Source organism: Cimex lectularius, unplaced genomic scaffold (assembly GCF_000648675.2).
Source record: "Cimex lectularius strain Harlan isolate CLEC.00 unplaced genomic scaffold, Clec_2.1 scaffold181, whole genome shotgun sequence".
In the NCBI taxonomy this organism is placed as follows: Eukaryota; Metazoa; Arthropoda; class Insecta; order Hemiptera; family Cimicidae; genus Cimex; species Cimex lectularius.
The window spans coordinates 363,457-386,486 of record NW_019392752.1 but is presented as its reverse complement, the minus strand read 5'-3'; the positions used below and the strand labels follow the sequence as shown (position 1 = coordinate 386,486).

At 35.8% G+C, this 23,030-nt stretch overlaps 1 protein-coding gene across 3 annotated transcripts in view; it reads left to right on the top strand.

The window, feature by feature from the left end:
• Window positions 1-23,030, top strand: part of LOC106667137 — a 247,456-nt gene that overhangs the window by 78,961 nt on the left and 145,465 nt on the right. For 2 of the 3 annotated variants that reach the window (XM_014394863.2, XM_024227266.1), the window contains exon 1: window positions 19,073-19,197. The exons of the other annotated variant lie outside the window; for it this stretch is intronic. The gene's annotated coding sequence lies outside the window, so the exon portion shown is untranslated. Of the gene's footprint in view, window positions 1-19,072; window positions 19,198-23,030 lie in introns of those variants that run through there. 3 annotated transcript variants of the gene reach the window in all.

Below are 23,030 nucleotides of genomic sequence, written 5' to 3'. Positions count from 1 at the left end.
GAAGGGAATTAGGAGGCTGATAGGTATTCTGACGGGCCACTGCCCACTGAGAAGACACCCCTCATATATATATATATATAAGAGAGAGAGAAAGAGAGTTTAAATAAAATCGCAGTTCAGATTATTTTCTGCAGGATAATACTAACTTTTATGTCGGAATGAAAGTTTTTATAAATTGTTCATGGTCGTGTAGTTATAGAAAGGTAAGAAATATAAAAGGTTTTCTTAGGTTCCTTTTCCTTTCCTTTTTTCGTTCTTCTTCACAGAGCTAGATAGGAAGATAAAACATTGATTATTAGAAGATAGAAGAATCAAACAGTTGATTAAATTCATTACAGCAAACTAAAAAAATCAAAACAAATTATTTCTATTAATATAACTTGCCTGAATATAAAATTTTACGTTGTTAGAATAGCTTCATTTGTTGTCCAATATTTATATAGAGAGCCGTGTTGGAAAGGTTTTTCACAGTGATAATTTGAAAAGTAATTATGAATGCCACTAAGGAGGGTTAATGAGTCGAGGTATCATCGTCCCAAAGTGGTCCAAAAAAATAAGAAAGTTATTTGACGATTGGCAAGAGCAAAAACCTGTACTACAAAACCTATAACATTTTAAAAAAATAGCAAAAACAACGTGTTCAATTGTCACTGTTTTGCCGAAGAAACACTTGATTTTTAAATTCCTTTACATTAAACATTTTCTTTACGCTATTTTTTATAGATTGTGTATTTTTGTAATTTATGGTTCAATGACAAACAAATTATTTTCTCTTTATAATGCTTAGATAATATTCGTTAATACAGTAACTACAATTTGATTATGGATACTTACTCGACTTGAAAGTGATGTCCCAAAACTATTATAACTCCACGCTAAGTTCAACTGACTATTGTAAGTTCAAAAATCAAGCTTGCGCCGCTGTGTTTTAGAATATATAAGTATAGTTTAAATCAATAACCGTACTGATTTTGGAAAAGGGAATGACATTAAATTAACTTTTGAAAATTACTTGTGGTCATTGACTCATTGCTGCAAACGCTTTTCCCCATATTTTGACATAATCTGAGGTACTGAAGCATGCGGAAAAATAATAATACGTTGTTAAATAAAAGTTCAACCGTCAAGAATATCTGGCACCATAAGACAAATTCTTATTATAAAATACTGTTAAATTTGTTGAAGGTAAAGCACATGAATTACAATAAAATCCAGAAAGCTATCAATAGCTTGAAAGATAAACTTAATTACATTAAAGTACACTGTTCTGTTTCTTTTTAATAGTCCTTAGTGTTGTTATTGGTTCTTAGTCTGTTTTTAGCCTGTGTTTGTTAATAATTTGCTACCTTTTGAGTTTTTTCCAGTGTCTTTAAATATTGACCATTTGTTGTTTTTTCTTCCGTTTCTACGTTGTTTTCGAAATGATTTGAGTCTGTGAATCATATGTCATAGTTCACTACTTTCGTGGTCCGCTTGACCAATGAATACATGACAATTAATTAAGGCTTTTAGTTGCGATGAAAAAAAGTTAATGGCACGAGCGGGATTCGAACCCACGATCTTCGGCTAGATACGCCGCTGCTCCACCACTTGAGCTATCGTGACCTCGATCCACTCGGACATCAACTTCCTATTTTCAACCCCACCTTATGAATTTTCCCTCCTTTTGCCATTTTTCAATGCAATTCGAATCCCGCTCGTGATTTCCATCTCAACTAAAAGCCTTAATTAATTGTCATATATTAATTGGTCAAGGGGACCACGAAAGTAGTGAATTAATGATTTTAAAAAAATGAAGTACACTTCACTAAAGCTCTCCGTGGCCATTTCAATTGTCGTCGAGAATCAAAACCGATTACACGACATTTGAAAAATGGCAAAAAGGAGGGAAAATCCAAAAGGTGGGGTTGAGATAGGAAGTTGATGTCCGAATGGATCGATGTCACGATAGCTGGTAGAGTAGCGGCGTATCTATCCGAAGATAGTGGGTTCGAATCCCGCTCGTGACATTAACTTTTTTCATCTCAACTAAAAGCCTTAATTAATTGTCATATGTCATAGTGTTGCACTGTTTTGTTGGTGTGGGTGGTTAGTGCGTTTATGCTGTCGGATCTTCGTGTTTTTTGTATATTTGAGAGTCAATTTTTTGTTCGTTCAAGATACTTATTGTGTATCTCTTGTGTATTCTCCTGTGTGAAAAAATATTCATAAATTTGTTTTTACTGTTTCTTCGAGTTTTTTCTTATACCATCAACCGGTTTTTGTAAAACCCTTAAATTTCTCTCACCCCCCACGAATTATTGTTCACTTCTATCATATAAATATGACACGCACCGATGCACACTACGATTCGTACTGATTTTCGAAGAAGAAATCTGTTTTGAATTTGTCGCAGGCGTAACAGACCATCAACAAATTGCCATGGAAGGTATTGAAGGCATTCCAGATGACGAGGTCTCGTTGAGGCAAGTTGAGGCGGCTAAACCCATTTGATCCCAGAATTTTTGCGCTCCTAAATTTAGCACGCTGTATATTGGAATAACATTAACATTTTAAATTATTAACTACACATGGAAAAAACAGGCAGAGTGTAGGAAGACTCATATACTTATAACCCAGATGCTAGATAAAAATGTAGGTTGTCATTATAAAATGTATGTTCACTATTTTTCGTGATCCGCTTGACAAATTAATGTCTTTAAATTAATTAAGGTTTTTAGTTGAGATAAAAAAGTCAGTGTCACAAGCGGGATTCGAACCCACGACCTTCGGCTAGATACGCCTACTAGTATTTCACAATAATCCATTATATTTAGTGGTCTGATTGACCAAATTACTTCTTTCAATTAATTAATCGTTTTTGTAAGGTCGTGGTTGAAATGAAAAAGTCAGTGTCAAGAGCGGGATTCGAACCCACGACCTTCGGCTCAATATGCCGCTGCTTTAACCACTTGAGCTATCGAGACTTCGATCCACTCGGGCACTAACTTCCCATCTCAACCTCACCTCAGGAATTTCAAAAAAATTTAAAATGGCAAAAAGGAGTGAAAATTCAAAAGGTGGGGTTGAAATGGGAAGTTAGTGCCCGAATTGATGGAAGTCACGATATCTCAAGTAGTAAAGTAGCGGCGTATCTAGCCGAAGGTTATGGGTTCGAATCCCGCTCCTGGCACTGACTTTCTTTTCTCTACTAAAAATCTTGATTAATTGAATGATAAAATATAAGTATTAAGTAACTAACTTAATCGTCAGTTTTGTTACTTTAACCTACAAGTTTCCAAAAGTGAACAGGGAAAAAAATTTGAAAAAAATAGAGTTTTGGGTTTTAATTTGGTTATTGGGTTATTAGTCTTTCGTCGGCAGTCAAAAAACACCTTTGAACCATAACCGAGAACAACTCTCGACCTTTTAGAAATGAAGACGGATGGTGCTAAGGCCCCTGGGAAGAATTAGCACGGGCTACTTGATTAACCATTCCGGTGATTCATCAGCACTCGCGGGACTCCCTTAACTTCAATGGGCCATTTATTAACAAGGGATTAATTATAGAAAGACCGGGTCGTCAAAACTTTACTTCGATATTTCCAAAACTAATTCGAGGCTGTTATCGTGAGAAACTCGTAACTGTTATATAACGTTTAAACGCCGTTTACGGGTTGAAAACTAAAAATAACTTGATATAAAAGCAGACTGAAGATGAAAGAGAACTCTATCTCTCAGCTTTGGAAAATCCTGTCAGTTTTAATTAATTGAAAAAAATTTTTTGTTCGGTATTGAAAACTTTGTTTATTCAAGTGCAGGAAAATGTGAACTTCCATCATTCCGATCGAACTGAATTTGCAAACTCTGATTTTAATGTTATTTAATAAATTCATATTTGTTTAGTGGTCATAATAGACCATATTAATTATTCCAATTAATTATTCTTTCTATCTAAGTTTTCTGGTTGAGATGAAAAATTAGTGTCGCGAGCGGGATTCGAACGCACGATCTTTGGCATAGATAAAAAGAATAATTAATTGGAATAATTAATATGGTCGATTATCAACACCAAGAAAATGTGGATTAATTTAACAATTAAAAATAAGTAATTACTTTACTAACAGCTCCCCTGGAAACATTATAAGTCGCTGAGAATCGAATCCGGATTACACGAAATTGGAAAATTCGAACGGTTGTAGGTTGCGATGAGGAGTAGATGTCCGAGGGGATCGAAGTCACGATAGCTGAAGTGGATATAGCAACGGCGTAGTCAGATGAAGGTCGTGGGTTCGAATCCCGCTCGTGACACTAACTTTTCATCTCAACCAATTACTTTACATAAAAAGAATACTTAATTGGTTCTTTAATCATTTATTCGAAAATTGTTATGAAATGTCAGTAAAATATTTTCAGTTGTTATCAAAAATAAATCTTTTCACCAAAATGGAATTCCAATCTTTACTCTAAAAAAATCACACCACAAAACAAGCATAGAAATGATAAATGATGGAGTGAGAGTGGTGATCGATCCTTTTTAAGATAGTTCCTACTCAAAGTAAGTGAGTTTCAACTGAGAATCGAATCCTGATTACACGAATTTAGAAAATTTGACAAAAAGAGGGAAAATTCGAACGGTTGTAGGTTGCGATGAGGAGTAGATGTCCGAGGGGATCGAAGTCACGATAGCTCAGGTGGATAGAGCAGCGGCGAATTTGTCAAATAAATCTTTTCACCAACATGGAACTCCAATCTTTAGTCTAAAGAAATCACACCATAAAGCAAGCATAGAAATGATAAATGATGGAGTGAGTGTGGTGTTCTCAACCAAAAACCTTACTGTGAGTAGGAACTATCTTTTTAAAAAGGATAAAACAAGCATTTACACCCCTAATCCAGAATATGTGCCAACGGGGCTTAATTAAAAAAATTTCGAAACTCCCATAGCAGTTAACTAGCAGCAAATGTCCACTGAAAATGGTTAGTGAAAAAGGATTTCTTAGTTTCTGGACCATTGCTCTTGTGAACACAAGGCAATCGTTCTTTTTTGATCTGCGGGGTAAATAACCAGTCATTACCAAAAAGGACCACCTTTCCTACATTTTTCCATCATACTGTCGGAAGCAGTACGGCTTTTATCTTATGATCATTGTGGGTTTATTAGGTCCTAGAAAGAGCGCACAGACCAATCACTACACGAATTAAACACTGAAGATGGCGAAACTTCAAAATGAATCTGACATACCAAAACCTATCTGTAGTGGTGGCTTTGTTCATTTTGGTTATCCTATTCTCTTTTTCACTTTGCTTGTTTGGTCTGTCTAACATTGTCTGAATAGATGAAAGGATAATGGAAACGGGTGAACATCGGAGCGAGCTGTCGTGAAGCAGGATACATTATTTTAACAATTAGATATAATAATTAGGAATAAATAGACTTAGACGTTTACCTTTACCCAATGATAGTTAAGATTTCTTCAATTTACCAAACGGTGCAAAACATATATTTCTTGCGTTACAGTGTCGTATTCTTGTCATCAACCGGTCATCAGTTAATGCAGCACCAATGTTCCTAACTTTTTCTTTTCCAAACTGGTTAAGATGCCTGGAAACGGTCATGGCACTTGCTTGAAACTACATTCCTAATTTCAGAGTAGTGTATGAAGGGCAAGGCAACCAACTCCTTTAACTTTGTCTTGTTCAACTTCTTCTTCGGTCTACCACATTCTTTGTTGTTAAAGTGGGAATCTTCTGGGCGAAAGTTTTCCAACCGACGGTCCTTTCATTTACAATGTAACCAAAAGGCAACACTATTCTTTTTGGAAAACGTTTTTTGGTATTATGTACGAGTTTAAAGCTTTAAAAGAAAATTATACCGATCTCTGCGGCAGACAAGATAATTTTAAAAAATAATTACCTTTTCGAACTATTTCACCAAAAGAATACAAATTAGTACTGATTTATATACAAAATATTAAATCTGTCTTTAAAATGGTATGCGCCATACAGGGAGATATTTAAGGGATATTACAAAGGATGTTTTATAGGTTACAACTTTTTTTTAAGGTCAAATAGTAGACATAATAGAAATCTTCAACCACGTTTACAATCTTTTTGATTGCTGCTGGAAGAAGTATTTAATTATTATTGTTTCATCTGCATTGTAAAAAACAAATATCAGACATTAATTTGTTACGGTTAGTTAGTTAACTAAGTTAGTTATTAGTTTGTTTACCTTAAGATTATATAACTAGTTAAATTAGTTAACTTAATTAAGACATTAAGAATAGATAAGAAAACATTGACTAGTCAGTCCTTGCGAATGATGATTTTTAGTGAAAGTTCTCGATGTTACAACTAAATTATTGAAAGAATAAAATGATCAATCCTGCAAACTTTGCTCTTCTGATCTTGCTTCCAGCAGAATATTTTTGAATGGTTCTTCAAGAATATGTTGCTAGATATCAAGAACTAAGTTATTCAAGTCGGTTATAATGATGTTCCAGTGTTGTTAACGATTTTTTAATGAGGAATTCGTTTTCTCCTGGATACACACGGGAAAAGCGTGTACACGAAAAAAGCCAGCAACTGAAGCGTGCAAATTTAATTAAGTCAGAAGTACATCAAACGAACTTTGACTTGCCCTCCCAAAGCCTTCTTGTGCAAAAAGTGACATCCGAGCCCTCAGGACGGACTATTTCTGGATTTTCTTACCACATCAAGGCTTACTCTTTTCTCGGCCGGCTCCTTAATTAAAACTAGTGTAATGTGTGAAATATGAAGCCGATCCTGTTTTTCACTTTGATTTCCCCGGAGGACTACACTAAAACAGGCCATACATTTGACCGAACCTTCTGTTAACATTAGAATTATTTATGTGAGCTTTGCACCCTACTTACTACCCGGAGGGACATTAATTCTGTTCTAGGTTTACTGGATTTTCTATCTGAGTCTACGATTATGTGCAAATTGAAAGATTTGAGCAATTTTTCGTGCTTGTTTGAAAATTTTTAACCACAAATTTTAAAAAAAAGTGCCTAAATAATAGGCTATATTTCTCTTAGATTACGAGTATTTTTATTCAAATCGATACATTTTAGTTTTCGTTTTATTATAGACAAAGGTCTCTCCTAGTTAACCTAGGTCTAAAATTTTAAAACTTACTGGCGGAACATCTTAGGTATGGGGAATAAAACAGTATGCACATATCATGAATTAGAAAAGTATGCTAGACATGGGACCAAAGTTTCTGTCGAACTACTGTAAAAATTGGAAGCATAACGCAACTAGCATAACGCAAACCTGTACCAACTTTCTATTGATGAAAGCAGGTGTACAACTCGGCATAAAAAAGGTTACTATAACCATACTCCTAAATTTCCCCACTGACGGTAAAATAAAAAAAGGCAAAGTTCAGAGTTGTTGGTGATGATAAGTGAATACAAGGAAATGGGTGTTTGGTATTCCCCAACCGTTTCAGCCTTCAGGATTGTTGTATTTTTCCAAGTTACTTAGTACATTTCAATTAATTCGATCCTTCTTTTAAGGTGTTATAGGACACAGGCAATCGAAAGAGTTTGTTGAGGAAATCAAACCAGCAGAATCGAAATGGCTATTCTCTATCTCAAGGAAGAGAATGAGGAGGCTGATAGGTATTCTGACGGGCCACTGCCCACTGAGAAGACACCCCTCAGTAATGGGTATTCAACCAGATCCTTTTTGCCGTTTTTGCGAAATAAAAAAAGAAACGGCAAGGCACTACCTCGCAGAGTGTGATAGGTATGCTAGGTCCAGATTTGAAATCTTTGAAGGGGCGGACATCACCAATCACTCCCCGAGATAAAATGGTCCAAAATCCTGGGGTTTGTGAACAAGTCCAAGAGATTTATGCAGGACACGTGAGCCGACCACCTTTTAGATAGGGATGGGGTACGAGTCCACCGAGGCATTAACCCTCGGGTCTTGGTCGCCCACCCTGCGTAATATATATATATATATATATATATANATATATATAGTTGAGTAATTATTTTTTCAGGTTATGCCTCTATTAATCGGTTGTTTCGCAATCGAAGATAATACGGGTGGCAGTTTTTTCCTCCTCGTTGCATAACTTACAAACTCCTCGGTTGAGGATGGGCCATACCCGTCTGACACACGGACAAAAGGAGGTCCTAGAAATATCGTTAAATTTGTTTAAATTAAGCTAGTTACATTAGAAAAAAAATTTAGTGAGATTGTCTTTTTCAAAACTTTAAAAAGCATGCAAGAGGGTTTTTTTTAACTTTATTTCTTTATTACTAAAAGTAAGATTTTAAAGTACAAAAAGATATACTTCATATTGAGAATATTAAAAATGTATTAAAAAATATATAAAAAAATTAATGAAGTAGCTAACTTCCTAGTCAAATCATTTGTTGGAAAGAATAAAACATACGTTGATATTAAAATTTAAGGTTTTTACAATCGGAAAAAGCTCAGAAGCACAACTTATTTGCTTATGTACCTCCATTTACTTTTTAGTTAGGATATATTTTCGTAAAATAAACAGGAATGGTAATGGAAAGGAGTGTTTTGCAAAATTAGAAGTGCTTGTTTCAATTAGGGTAGAAATAAAAAAAGAGGTGGGCCTTGTTACTTAAAGCGCACTCCGTGTTAATTGTGATGTCGAGTGTGTCATGACGTTTCATCTCGTCTTCTGCCCTTTTGAAATAAACGGCACGGCACGCTTGGTTGACCAGCGGCTTTTGAATGACAAAAACTCTCTCACTCTCTCTCTCTCTCTCTCTCTCTCTCTCTCTCTCTCTCTCTCTCACACACACACACACACACACACACACACACGCACGCTCCTAGGCTTCACGTATAAAAAGACAGGAAAAAATGTCCGTGAACGCCTTAACAATGTGACCCGGGGAGTAAATAGACTGTACGCCTTGGCCAATAAAGCAAAACAAACGTCTAAACAAAAAGAACTAACAAAGATAGGGAATCTCGTGAGTGTGTGTGTAGTGTATGAATCACAGGATCGATGAGAACGTGTTCTCCTATAGTGAAAACCTTAGTACTTTCCCCCTTCGCCAGAAGAAAATAAGAATAGACAAAAAAATCATGCTCAGCATAACAGAAGAACACCTTAATGAGAAAATATCCGATACACATTATTTGATGAGAAGTCTTGCAACATTAATTGCGGGCAAACTTTACAACGGTCAAATCATGCGTTTTTAATTTTGTGTCATATTGTTTATTCTCTTTTACTTTTTATTGACATTGATTTGTTGCGATTGAAATTTATACCTTAAATATTAAGAACACCTTAAGTCATCGAAGGTTGGTGTAAAAAGTGGAGGACAAGATTAAACGGAGAAAAGTGCATCCAATGTACGTTCACTTTGAAAAGGCAGCCTTGCCCTCTAGTATACATCAACAATGAAAAGATACCGACTTCCACTCAAGTCAAATACCTAGGACTATAACTTGACAGCAGACTGACGTGGAATCCCCACACAAGACTTAAAAGACAACAACTCAACAGAAGACTTGGACAATTACACAGACTACTAGGACCAAAATCCGGGTTGACCATCACCACTAAACTGACCTTGTACAAAACTTTACTGCGACCACTTTGGACATACGGTGTGAAACTGTGGGGTTCCGCCAAACCATCCAATATGCAGCGTATCCAGTACTTCCAATCAAAAGTCCTCAGACAAATCTCAAAGCTCCTTTTTACGTCTCTAACCTCACTATCCACAAAGACCTCAACATTCCTTTTGTCCAAGAACTGATCCATTCCCGATTCAAAAAATTTCATACCAGCCTATCGATCCATCCTAGCCCTACCGCTAGAGCCCTCTCCACATATTCCCATCCCGAAAATTCACCACGTCGCCTAAAACGACGATGGCCCCGAGACCTCCTTGCTCCTTAATCCATTAAAATGAGTGCCAGTACTGGCTGGCTTCTCATGTCATGCGCCCTCCGAGTGCAGCGCTGGCATCAGTGAAGCTGTGACCGAGCGGTGAACAATATACATTGTGATCACATTTATATTATGTACAAGTATGTATATGCTACAAATAAATAAAAAGAATATTAAAACAAACACAATTCCCCTTCACCAATTTGGCTTTCGGAGTTGCCACTCAACTGTACAACAAGCACATCGCATAATTGAGTTATTTCCACACCCCTTGAGCTAAAGCAATACTGCCCGGGTGTGTTCTTGGATATACACCAGGCCTTTGACTGAGTATGGCACACTGGGCTGATGTGGAAGCTCAAGAACATCCTACCAGCAACCTATTACCTTATCCTAAAATCCTTTCTTAATGATCGTTATTTCCAACTATCCCCCAGAAATTCATTGTCCCCTATCCATCCTATTCTAGCAGGTGTCCCGCAGGGCAGCGTGCTCGCTCCTTTCCTTTATTCAATTTATACCTCCGATCTACGTACGCAAACTAACACTTTCACCTTGAGCTTTGCCGATGACACCGCAATCCGTTCTCCTGATGAAGATCCTATCACTGCTTCCAGTAATCTTCAAAATCACCTAAACACCCTAGAATGCTGGCTCCGTCAGAGCGGAATCAAGATCAACGAACATAATATTTACTACTTAAATAATATTTACCCTAAACAAGAAAACGCTCCCACCAGTATACCTCAACATCCCAAATGCGAACCATGTACCTCGGACTCTACCTGAACAAACGACTGACGTGGAACCCCATACACGACTTAAGCTCACTGACACGGACTTGAACTTTACGGGACTGCTATGCGTTCCAAGCTCAATCAAACCCAATCCCTTCAATCGAAAATCCTCAGATCACTAGTCAACGCCCCTTTCTATATAGCCAATCACACCATTCATACCGACCTAAATGTCCCTCTTATTACCGAGCTAGCCCAATCCCGCTACAAAACGTTCCATTCCAAACTACCCCCATCATCCGAACCCTTTCTTCAAAAACCTGTCATCCAACTCATAACCTAATAATCCAAACAGAAGACTGAAGCGTCGGTGGCCCCGCGACAACCTTAACACCTGACATCGGTTTCAGTAGGACGGAGTAATCTCGCTCATCGTATTGACCATCACTGGATGGCAGCTGTTCATGCGTTCATGCAACCGTTAATATGTTTATTTGTAAATATTATATGTTTTACTTGTTGCGTCGAAGAATGCAGTTGTAAAATATAATAAAAAGTTTTAAAAAATATTAAGAAGTAAAATCTGAAATTCAGTTATCATGTTCCTATGTCTATCTTATTACTTTAAACACTCTTTCAGTTTGCGCCTAGTACAAAATATGAAACATTTGCAACGGTTTGAACAGTTTTTTTTCCAACGATATATTGTCACAGAATGAACGCGGACTTGAGTGTGATTTCGGTTCTAGGTTGTAAAATATCGACATCCCAATGCTCGAGGAGTGGAAGAATAAGCTGGATGTATCTCGTTAGTAGGGGTTGTAATCCACAGGTGATATGCCACATTAAAAAATCGTGCCAACTTTCCAGTCGGGGGGTTTTGAGGGTTGGGTCCGCCGACCACTCGAGCCGAAACACGTTAAAATACACATTTGGCTTGTTCCTATTTTTTACAGACTTGAATTTATTCCCAACGGAAACAGGCTTATTTTACTAATATTGGAATATGAACAACTTTTCTGTACAAATGAAAGTTCAACTTTATTCTGCTATGACTGTTTTTACCCAAGCCGTTCTAATGGAGTCATGGTTTGAAAATCATACACTCTTAAAACCAAAATGATATATGTAATGAAAACCTACATTGTGGTATGAATAAGTGAACAAATATTTATAAAAACAATTATTCAGAAATCGTGAGATGCGGTCTGGTGTGATGTAGGTTTCAGAAAAACATTTTCTTTATCGTGTCAACGTTTCGATCTTTATTGAGATCATCTTCAGGGCTCAAAGTGTTTGTCTTCTGTGTAATTGTGCCATTCGTGCCAGTGCACTTATCGCGTCTCAAGACGACACGCAAGAATGGCACAATTACACAGAAGACAAACACTTTGAGCCCTGAAGATGATCTCAATAAAGATCGAAACGTTGGCACGATAAAGAAAATGTTTTTCTGAAACCTACATCACACCAGACCGCATCTCACAATTTCTGATTAATTATCGATTAACGGTCACACATTTATAAAAACTTCGATTTTAAACATTTACTTTACATTCTAAGTATCTTTTTTGCCACCCTACACGAAACGTTGGCCTGTTTATTGTTTCCGAATTGATAAAAAGCAAAATAAAAAAAAACATTACACAGTCCAGCTAAAGTCTATCAGCCATAAACTTCATAATACTTCCCAGTTTGCCAGGATTAATGTTTGTTTCGTTTTTCAGTTTCACTGTTTTACTAGACACGAGTGTTTCAGATTTTGCTTGTCGTATAATTTTAACTCCCTTTCGTTATTCACCGTTGTTTTCGAAACTGAAAGGAGACATGTAGATAACAAAAAAGGCGTTGATTTGAATTAGTAAAAATAATATAACAAGTGAGATACAATTATTTCATTATTTTCAAACACCAAAAAAAATATCGGGGTTACTTGTATGAACAGGATGCTGGTTTTATTAGTTTCGTTATTTTTATGTTTATTTTTGCTTGATTTGCTGTAGTTTTGTTATGATGTTTTCCTGTTTTGTACACTTTCAAAATAATAATATTTAATTGCAATATTCATTTAACTCAGATATTAATATTCAAATCCTTTTTAGACATTAAAAAAATATCGCTGTTTCTTTTATGAACAGGATGGGTTCTTTCTTCTTTTTCTTGAAAATCTTTTCAATTTTTGTATAATAGAACGGAGAGGTACCTATTTAGTAAGCTATTTCTGCGGGGTAAAATATTGAGTTGTTTCACATGAAATGTCCGGATTTTATAGTTTCAGAAATTCATAGAGGAAATAGCGGCTTTCTGTTGTTTACGTATTATAATTAAGCAGTTATTAATCTTCGCCTTTTGTTTGTAATGATGAGCTACCCAATCCATTACACACTTTTTAGTATACCTCCAAATATTAACATGGAAATACGCGATTATCGTGTAATATTCCTTTACTAGTTTAAACTAGGTCATTCGGTACCTGAGGCTGCAAGAAACATCATAAGGTCGTTTGGGGAAGGGAGTGTAAATGAACGGACTATTCGCCGATGGTTTGCTAAGTTTTCGGAAGGGAATGCCGAATTGGAAAACGAGGCACCCGGAAGACCTCCAACTTTAATTTACAACGATGTCCTTAAACTTCAGGTGGAAGAAAACCACTGTCAAGCAGTCAGAGAACTCGTAGCAGAACTAAATGCAAGTGTAGCTACCGTGTTAAGACAATTAAGGAACACAGTAAAAGTCAAAAAGCTTGATCTGTGGGTCCCTCATCAGCTCACTGAGGGGCAGCAGTTAAAGCGCTTTGAAACGTGCGTTTCGTTCCACGCCAGGCAAAAAAAAAATCGTGAAAGAACAATCACTTGCCATGAGAAATGGATGGCATATGACAATCAGCGTCGGTCAGGGCAGTGGTTAAACACAAATTTACACCCAAAAAAATTTATGGTAACCGTATCCAAATTTAAATCGAAAACCAAATTTACCATGACAAGAATTATTCACTACTTCCTTTTGCATTAGTGAGACATTCCTACAGGAAATTGACGAAATGTATAAAAAATTACTCAAAAAACAACTTACATTGGTAAATCGGAAAGGAATTATACCATGACAACGCCAGAATACATGTTTCAAAACATACAAATTGAAAGAGCTTGGCTACGAAGTTCTTCAGCGTCCACCTTATTCTCCAGACTTGTCCCCAACAGATTTTCACCTCTTTAGGAATTTGGACAACTTCGTCAAAGGAAAATTTTTTATAAATGATGTTCAAGTTCAAAAAACGTTTTCAGATTTTGTTTCATTTCAAAGCTCGGAATTATTCAGTTCGGGCATAAAAACGTCGGTCACGCGTTGAAATATGTGTAGAAAATTATGGTAAATACTTCGAATAAAACGATTTTGGTTTGATATAGTAATTTTACTAAAAAATGTTTACCTTAAAAACGGATATTTCATGTGAAACAACCAAATAAAGAGTTATATATCTCACTCAGTCATCCTCTACCTATCGATTGTCGTTTCAATCCATCCCATTCTCTCTCTAATTCTCACCATCTCATACTCTATGGCTAAGTTTGATTTTCTCTCTTCTGGAGTGAGAATTTTTGTACAACAGAACGGAGAGGTTCAAAAGACCTACATAATTTGTTAATATATCAAATTATTTATAATTTAGCTCTCTCTCAGTGTTTATTTATCTACATAACTCTTGCTTATACTCCCTTTCACTCTCTCTCTCTCTCTCTCTCTCTCTCTATATATATATATATATATATATATATATATATATATATGTATATGCGTGTGTGTGTGTCAATCTGTCATCTATATTACACTTTCTCTCTCTCTCTCTCTCTCTCTCTCTCTCTTTCTCTTTCTCCAGAAATCTCTCGATATTTGTCATCTCACTTTCTCAAGTTTTCTCCTTTTCTTCCTTTGTTTCTCTGATTCTCTGAGTCTATTTATCTCCCTCTTTCTCCTACTAATTCTTCTCACTGCGTATTTTATGTTTGAACCTACTTTGATTATCTGTAACTTGCAATATTAGAGTTGAAAAAGATTAAAGCATTTCACGACTACGAATATGATAAGCCATCACGACTGAAAGTTTTTCCGAAACTGCGCCATGAATTAGCTGCAGTCCACCCTTCTCATTTTCACTTTACGAGAATATTTACTCTACCTCTATCTGTCTGTCAATCTCTTTATACCTCGCTTCCATACCCTGGAACGAAATCTTCACAATTTACTATTCGCCTACTTTTCATACCACACACACACACACACACACACACACACACACACACACACACACACACACACACACACACACACACACATACACACACACACACAAACACACATACTTGCTTCCTCAATCGATTTATCTAAATGTCTTGCTCTCTGCTCTCTCTGAATTATCTCGAATTTTTTCTCTTATATACTCCTTATGCATATATAAATAATGCATAATATAATGCTCACTCTTTTTCTATCCATTCATCTCTCTTTCCCATTTTTCTATCCTTTATTTAACTATTTCTCTTACTCACTGTTTTTCTCTTTTCCCTCTCATTTTCCCATTTTTCTCTGCCACTTCCTCTGTCTCTGCCTGTCTTCTCGCTCTCTCTCTCTCTCTCTCTCTCTCTCTCTCTCTCTCTCTCTCTCTCTCTCTCTCTCTCTCTCTCCCCCACAAATACATACACACACAAATAATGTAAAACATGTGAGTGGAGAGATAGTCGAAAAATTGAATAAGGTGGGATTCGATTTCAATACTGGAAGGTCATTGTAACGTAAATTATTCACACACAAAATTGTAGCTTGGAGAGTTTGGTTAACATGTCTGGTGCTGAAGGGAAAACCCACATTAAAATCATTAACGCTCATTTAAGTTTAAATCCGGCAAAACGTCCAGCCTTAAATTTGGCCGTTAAAACAGTTTGAGAGTTGTAGGTTATCAATAGCCCAGGGGATGTGTTTATTGTGAAGCTGAGCAGTTCCCCACCTCGGCCGCATTGTTCTCGACCCATTGTTTCCACTCACTTCAAGGGTAATTGTCCTCGCATTCCCTGTCTTAATACAATGTTCTACCTCCTCATTACATGGTACATAACGCAAGACAACTCCCTTCTTATTAATTATCCTTATTCGTGCTACCTTGTAAAATGCTTCGGCTTTTAGCCACATAGAAATTGGAGTAACAAATTGCGGCCTCCCTCTTGGGATAATTAATCGGCGGCTCTCCTTTCCCATTTATGAAATGAACCCTTTAAAACACTCTTCACCCTCTCCTTTCCCATATAAATTTTAGGAGAAACTTTATTGAATGTAATTGTCGTTCGCTAAAGGGGGTGAAATTAGTACAGCGAGCTCGAAAATAAGAACAATAGGAGAAACCCTACACTTTATTTAACGTTAAAACTCGGGGCTAAAGTTTATAATTAATTTTTTTAAACCATCGCAGGAAATAGCTATGAGTCGATTAAAGGGTCTCATAAGTGGACGTCAAATTGGCCTTAAATATTGCTATTGTTTTGAATAGCAAGTGAAAGGAAATTTTCCTCGTTGTAATTGTTTTGAGGACGTGGTAGTTTATTTTTCTTCCATACAGACGGGTTTATTTAACAAAGCATCTTAGGCAGTGCTTACTGTTCCACGGGTATATACGTGACGTAACTAACCATCAGTTCCGCAAAGCAACCGTTATCGTGTGAAAGTTGAGGAAACTTGAGCTACCGAACGAGTCTATCAAAAACAACCCTTGTAGAGAGTCGCATTATTAACGGACTCAGATACGATCTTAATCGGCGATAGCCTCTCCCCAGGAATCGCGTTAATAATAGAGTTTGAAGGAACACCTTCGCTAAAATTCATTATTGTTTTGGCAAAGAGCCCGAGGGTGATTAACGTCTATCTTCGCCAACTGGCTAATGGAACTTCAACATTTTCCACCGAAATACCTTTGTTTTAATGTGACCGCTGAAAGAGATTATATCCCCCAAGTAAGTACGACGTTTACTTAAAAACAAGCGGGAAAACAGGAAAGAGTAATTAAAGAAAAAATGTTTCACATTACATTTGAACGAAATAGTGACAAAAATTAGTGTAATAAATATTTTTACCTATTAATGGCAAATTGATGAAATACATAATTATTACGTGTCAGGGCTTACATGAAAACTTTTAACTTTCTTTTATAAAAAATAAATTAATATTCCTTTTTTGTACTTTAAGTGAGGGGGCAGGGTAGTGGTCAAAATGACATGTACAGTATTGAATTATGCCAATCTTTCGGCTTATTCGGTCTTCCTCATGGCACTAACAAAGATAATCACACATTTTGGGCGGGTTATTTAAACACATAATATATGCATAATATAACAATTCACATTTGTATAAATATACTGTTCAAATGTGAACAGAGATTTTTAAATTTATTTTTATTCAATTAATTTTAATTAAATTAACAGATATATGCTTGTTAGTTGGATAAAACAAAATAAAAAATTCAAACCTAAAACAAACATTCTACATTTATTTATTTAGAAATCGTGAGATGCGGTCTGGTGTGATGTAGGTTTCAGAAAAACATTTTCTTTATCGTGCCAACGTTTCGATCTTTATTGAGCCCTGAAGATGATCTCAATAAAGATCGAAACGTTGGCACGATAAAGAAAATGTTTTTCTGAAACCTACATCACCCTAGACCGCATCTCACGATTTCTAAATAAATATCGAATAACGATCACTAATCACCACACATTCTACATTTAGATGACCTCACCTTTTCTGACTTTTCTTGATTTTAATCAAGTTTTATTTTCTTTAACGATGGAAAGATATCATCATGAACCAGAAGTTCTTAATATTATTGTGTGAATGTGTCATCGAGGTCACCGGCAAGGGGTTAAGCATAGGCAGTTTCTTAGACCGCGGTCTACCGAGCTTTAGCCCGATTCCGAGAGACTGGAAGTGCCAATAGGAGGCCTGGTATCTCAGCGCATTACGACTCTAAGGAAGGACAGGCGTATTCAGATCTGATTCAGATCTCAGGTCTTTATCAACACAAACGATTCATAATTGTTTGTGGGAAGTTGGCCACATCGTAGACGACCTGCAGCAACTGCATGCACCAGGAACTTAGGAGATATGGTGCAGTGAGCGCATAGAAGAGAACACCAATGGGAATGCTGTTATGATTACTGATGAGACGCGTTTCGTCTTTTTAGCGATAGTTGGTGCCGAAGAGTCTACTGAGAACAGGTCATGCGTATAATCTCCAAGTTTGTGCTCTCTCCATAGCAGTTTGGAGTAATGGTCTGGGCTGGGCTTTATACTGGAGGATAACTGGACTCTAAATTGTTGAAGTCAACCTCACCGCAGTTATGTTAAGATATTATCGAGGAAAACATCCCTCAAACCACTGATCTCCTTGGCAGAGGTTTTCTGGATGACAATGCCATAACCTCATAGAGGCAGAGTTGTTCATCAATGTTTAGAAAATGTGGGAATTTCCCATCTGCCCCTTTCTCCAGTTCTCAATCCCATGGAGCACATGTGGGATGCGTTGCACAGAAGGCTTTTCGATCACCATCCGCAGCCAGTTGTCCTGCAACAACTGAGTGCAGCGTTGCATTGGAGTGAAATAATGAAACTATTTATGGAGTGAAATTCCTTATGATATTAGTGACAACGTTATTAACAGTATTCCTAACAGGAGCACAGTGGTTTTAGCCAATAAAGGACATTATACAAGGTATTAATTGTTTTAAAACATTATTGGGCCCAATAAACAAAAGTACAGAATTAAACACTTTTATTTTGTTATTTTTCAAAATCCGATAATTAAATTTTCCTTCAGTAAAAAACATAATAATTTCTAATAAATTTTAATGCAATTTATAATAAAAATAAAATAAACACTTCAAAATTGGCTATCTCCCTATTCATTTTTGAGCAGTTTATACTTGCAAAGTAGGTGATCAAAGACTAAACTTAAAAACCAAGAGGGTATACCTCGTTTTTTTAAATAAAATGTTTCGTAGCTCCACTTGTTCAATACGATAAGACTCAAGTTGCTTGTATAACCTCCTGTTGTAGTAGACATATGGTCGCAAAAAATTACCTACCGTTTGGGTGTGCCAGTATTTCTATCAACATGCACTATCACAGTATTGACAAGAAATATTTAGTTTAAAATTAGATCCATTATCCTTGTACATTCTTTGGAGGTTATTAGGAGCTATCGTAGTCAAAATGAACAGTACATAATACTATGTTTACTTTTTACTGACTAATCCCATTTGTATAAATATGGCCTTCCATTCTGCTACGCCTAAAGATCGCGTTCAGTTAATCCTTCTCCTTCGTTGATTACATTTGATATTATTCTTGAATCTTTTTCAATGGCTCCAGTCAGAAATTTGAGTGGGCCACAACCTTATTAGAAGACGGATACAGCCAGCGCGAAATTGCCAGAAAAAGTATAAATCACTCAACAATAGGAAGGATTGGTTTTTTGGCGTATAAGAGATACAGGACTTCACACTACCAGGGGTAGGCTAAAAAAAAAATTCTAAACAAATTCGTATTTCAGGGATTTAATGAGCGCTTAAAATAAATCGGAATCGTTTTTATCATAAATTTATTGGGGCTATTTCATGGGAATCGTTTTTTTGTTTTTTTAATTTGTAGTACATCTAATCTCATTTAACAAAATCCTACATTTTTTCCTATTCAAGGTAAAACAGAAATATTGATATTCAATATTTTGATATACGCGTGTGTGGTGATTAGTGACAGTTAGTCGATGGTTATTCGGAAATTCGTGAGATGCGGTCTGGTATGACGTAGGTTTCAAAAAAACATTTTCTTTATCGTGCCAACGTTTCTATCTTTAAATTCACTAATTTCGTGGTCCGCTTGACCAATGAATATATTACAATTAATTAAAGCTTTTAGTGGAGATAAAAAAGTCAATGGCACGAGCGGGATTCGAACCCACGATCTTCGGCTAGATACGCCGCTGCTCTACCACTTGAGCTATCGTGACCCCGATCCACTCACTCGGAGACAAACTTTCCATCTCAACCCCACCTTTTGAGTTTTCCCACCTTTTTGCCATTTTTCAAATGTCGTGTAATCGGATTGGATTCTCGGCGACAAATGAAATGGCCACGGAAAGCTTTAGTGAAGATATACTTAATGTTAACTTCTTAAATTCGCTCATTTTCGTGGTCCGCTTGACCAATTAATATATTACAATTAATTAAGGTTTTTAGTTGAGATAAAAAAGTCAAATTTTTCAAGTGAAAAATGGCAAAAAGGAGGGAAAAGTCATCAGGTGGGGTTGAGATGGGAAGTTGATGTCCGAGTGGATCGAAGTCACGATAGCTCAAATGGTAGAGCAGCGGCGTATCTAGCCGAAGATCGTGGTTCGAATCCCGCTCGTGCCATTGACTTTTTTATCTCAACTAAAAACCTTAATTAACTGTTTCGATCTTTGTTGAGATCATCTTCAGGGCCTGGGATTTACAAACATTGTTCAAATTTAACAAATACATGTAGGATGTGGAAAAAAGTGAATTTATACAATGCAATATTTTTTATATTCAATCAAAGTATTTCTACTCAGTTACGCAGAAAACAAACACTTTGAGTGAGTAGAAATACTTTGATTGAATATAAAAAAATATTTAAGTAAATATATCTCACGATTTCCGAATAAATCATTTTGATATACAATCGCAAGGTGTAGAACCATATAAAAATAATTTTGTAAATTACTTTTTTTCTCGGCTCCTAGGGTCAAACTGGCAACAATTTCTGCCAAGTGTCTAATATTTTTCGAGTTAGTGCCATCAAATAACGATTCATTCCATAAAGACAATCCCCCTTGTTTTATTAGTAAAATAATAATGAAAATATCATTTTTAAAACATCTGTTGTTAAAACAGCTGTTTGTTTTCCTATGCTAAGCCACTTTGAAAAATATTTACGTTCATATTCATAACTTTTTCTTTTAAAAAAACTTACTTTAAAACGTCTTTTAAAATATTCAGCATAATATTAATTAAAGTGCAAAATAGGCTCAAATCGGCGTTTTGCTACTAAATTGCTGCAGCTGGGGTTTACTCATTCAACTTTATACACTGAAAATGCCACTAAGTTTGGATATGGTTTAATTTGTGTTAAAAAATTTCTTTTTACATAACAAATATGCTACATAAAATATATAAACAACTTATCCATTACAATGTGAATATTGTTTTTCAGAAACTTTTTTTCAGCAGAAAAGATCATTCTCATTTTATCACTGAACAATCGTGAAATCCTCGTTCCTTGGAATGATTTATGGCGTAGAAACCAGATTTTACTTGTTATCGCCCCAACGTTTGAACGATTTTTCTCAGTTTGTACACGTTTTCCCCTGGTTTATTTAATTACAGATAACCGTAATCCTTGGATGATCCATGGATTGTATCATCTTGTTGCAGAATAAAATAGATTAAGAATTTTTAAGGATCTGTTTTCTGTTTCTGAAATTGATTCAATTTATATTTTTCTAATTGTTGCACAGGATAAATCGATATTTTTTATACTTAAATCTGTTGTAATTTTGTGGTGAGGTAAATCTTTATTGCATTGCTTAAAAAAAAAAAAAATCAAGATATTTCTATGTAGGAGGTCTACCTTATTGATTTTTTAGACCAATGGGTAATATTTCCTTGTAAACAGTGCCATGGTAACAACCATCAGCCCATTTATATACATAAATAATATAATAATATATAGAATCGATCGATATTTTTATACGGTAATTTAGTTAGGTGGTTTAATTGAAACTTATCGTAGGCTGTTGCTATGGTAACTTCAGTGTAGTGTTAAACATGATATTCCTTTTAAAACGCTTTTAGTCACTTCTCAACCCGGCGAGCCAAGTTATTATTCACCTTATCTCAGCGCTACGCGGTTCATCCCAAATTTTGTTTCGGAATGTTAAGCATCACATCTTGGAACATCACATAATAAATAATTCCGAACAATCTCAATTTTGAACATATATGAGGGCTTCCTAGTAATCATTACATTTTGAATAATTTAATTTTAATTTTAATGTTTTGAGTTAGCATTGGTGTTGACCATGATTACTTCAATAAATTTTTGATGGTGAAAACAATTTATAATGTCACTTTATTATTAAATAATCAAGATTTCGTTTAAATTTTTAGTTTTTTAAAATCAATTTAAAAAACAATGCAGTTTTACACAATTGTTTTTTCAATGTAACCTGAATTTGACCTAAAATCAAGATTCAAAGCGTTGCCTTCATAAATGGAAAGAGCAAAGTCCCGAAATTTACCTTCCATCCCATGGAAGAGGACATACCTTTCATTGCTTCATAAGTGGCAAGAGCAATTGCCAAAACACATGTTGACTGCATAGAACGAAAGAGCAAGTAGCACAACGTACCTTCATAAAATTGAAGGAAAAGTGCCAAGATGTTGCCTCTCATAAAGTGTAATGAAATGCCGGACGTGTCATATAAAGGGAAAGTAAGTGCCAAAAATGATTTTATTGCTTCATAAACAATAACAGCTCGGGCTTAAGAGTTTCCTTCATAGTACGCTAGTTCCAAATCGGAGCCTTTATTTCTTCACAAGTAGTAAGAGCAGGTCCTACAACGTAGCCTTCATTGTTTCATAAGTCATAGGAGAGGGTGCCAAAACGTCGCCTTTTTAAAACTGTAAAACGTAGCCTTCATTGTTTCATAAGTCGTAGGAGAGGATGCCAAAACGTCGCCTTTTTAAAACTGTAAAATTTAGCCCTCATTCCTTCATAAGTTATAAAAGAAGGTGCACAAGCTTTGCTTTCATAAAACTGAAAACATAGAGTTCATTCCTTCGTAAGTAGTAAGAGAAAGTGCTAAAACGTTGAATTCATTAAATTTATTAAACATCAAAGCATAGCCTTCATTGCTTCATAATTATTAGTAAGACAAGGTGCTAAAACGTTGCCTTCATAAGACTCCAAAACATAGCTTTCAGTCTTTCATAATTAGTAAGGCAAGGTGCTAAAATGTTACCTTCATAAGACTCCANAATTAGTAAGACAAGGTCCTAAGATGGTGCCTTTTTAAAACGGTAAAACGTAGCCTTCATTGCTTCATAAGTCGTAAGAAAAGGGGCTAAAACTTTGCCTTCATAAAACTCAAAAATACAGTTCTTCATTTCTTCATAATTAGTAAGACAAGGTCCTAAGATGGTGCCTTTTTAAAACGGTAAAACGTAGCCTTCATTGCTTCTTAAGTCGTAAGAAAAGGGGCTAAAACTTTGCCTTCATAAAACTCCAAAACGTAGAGTTCATTGCTTCATAAGTCTTGCCTTTTT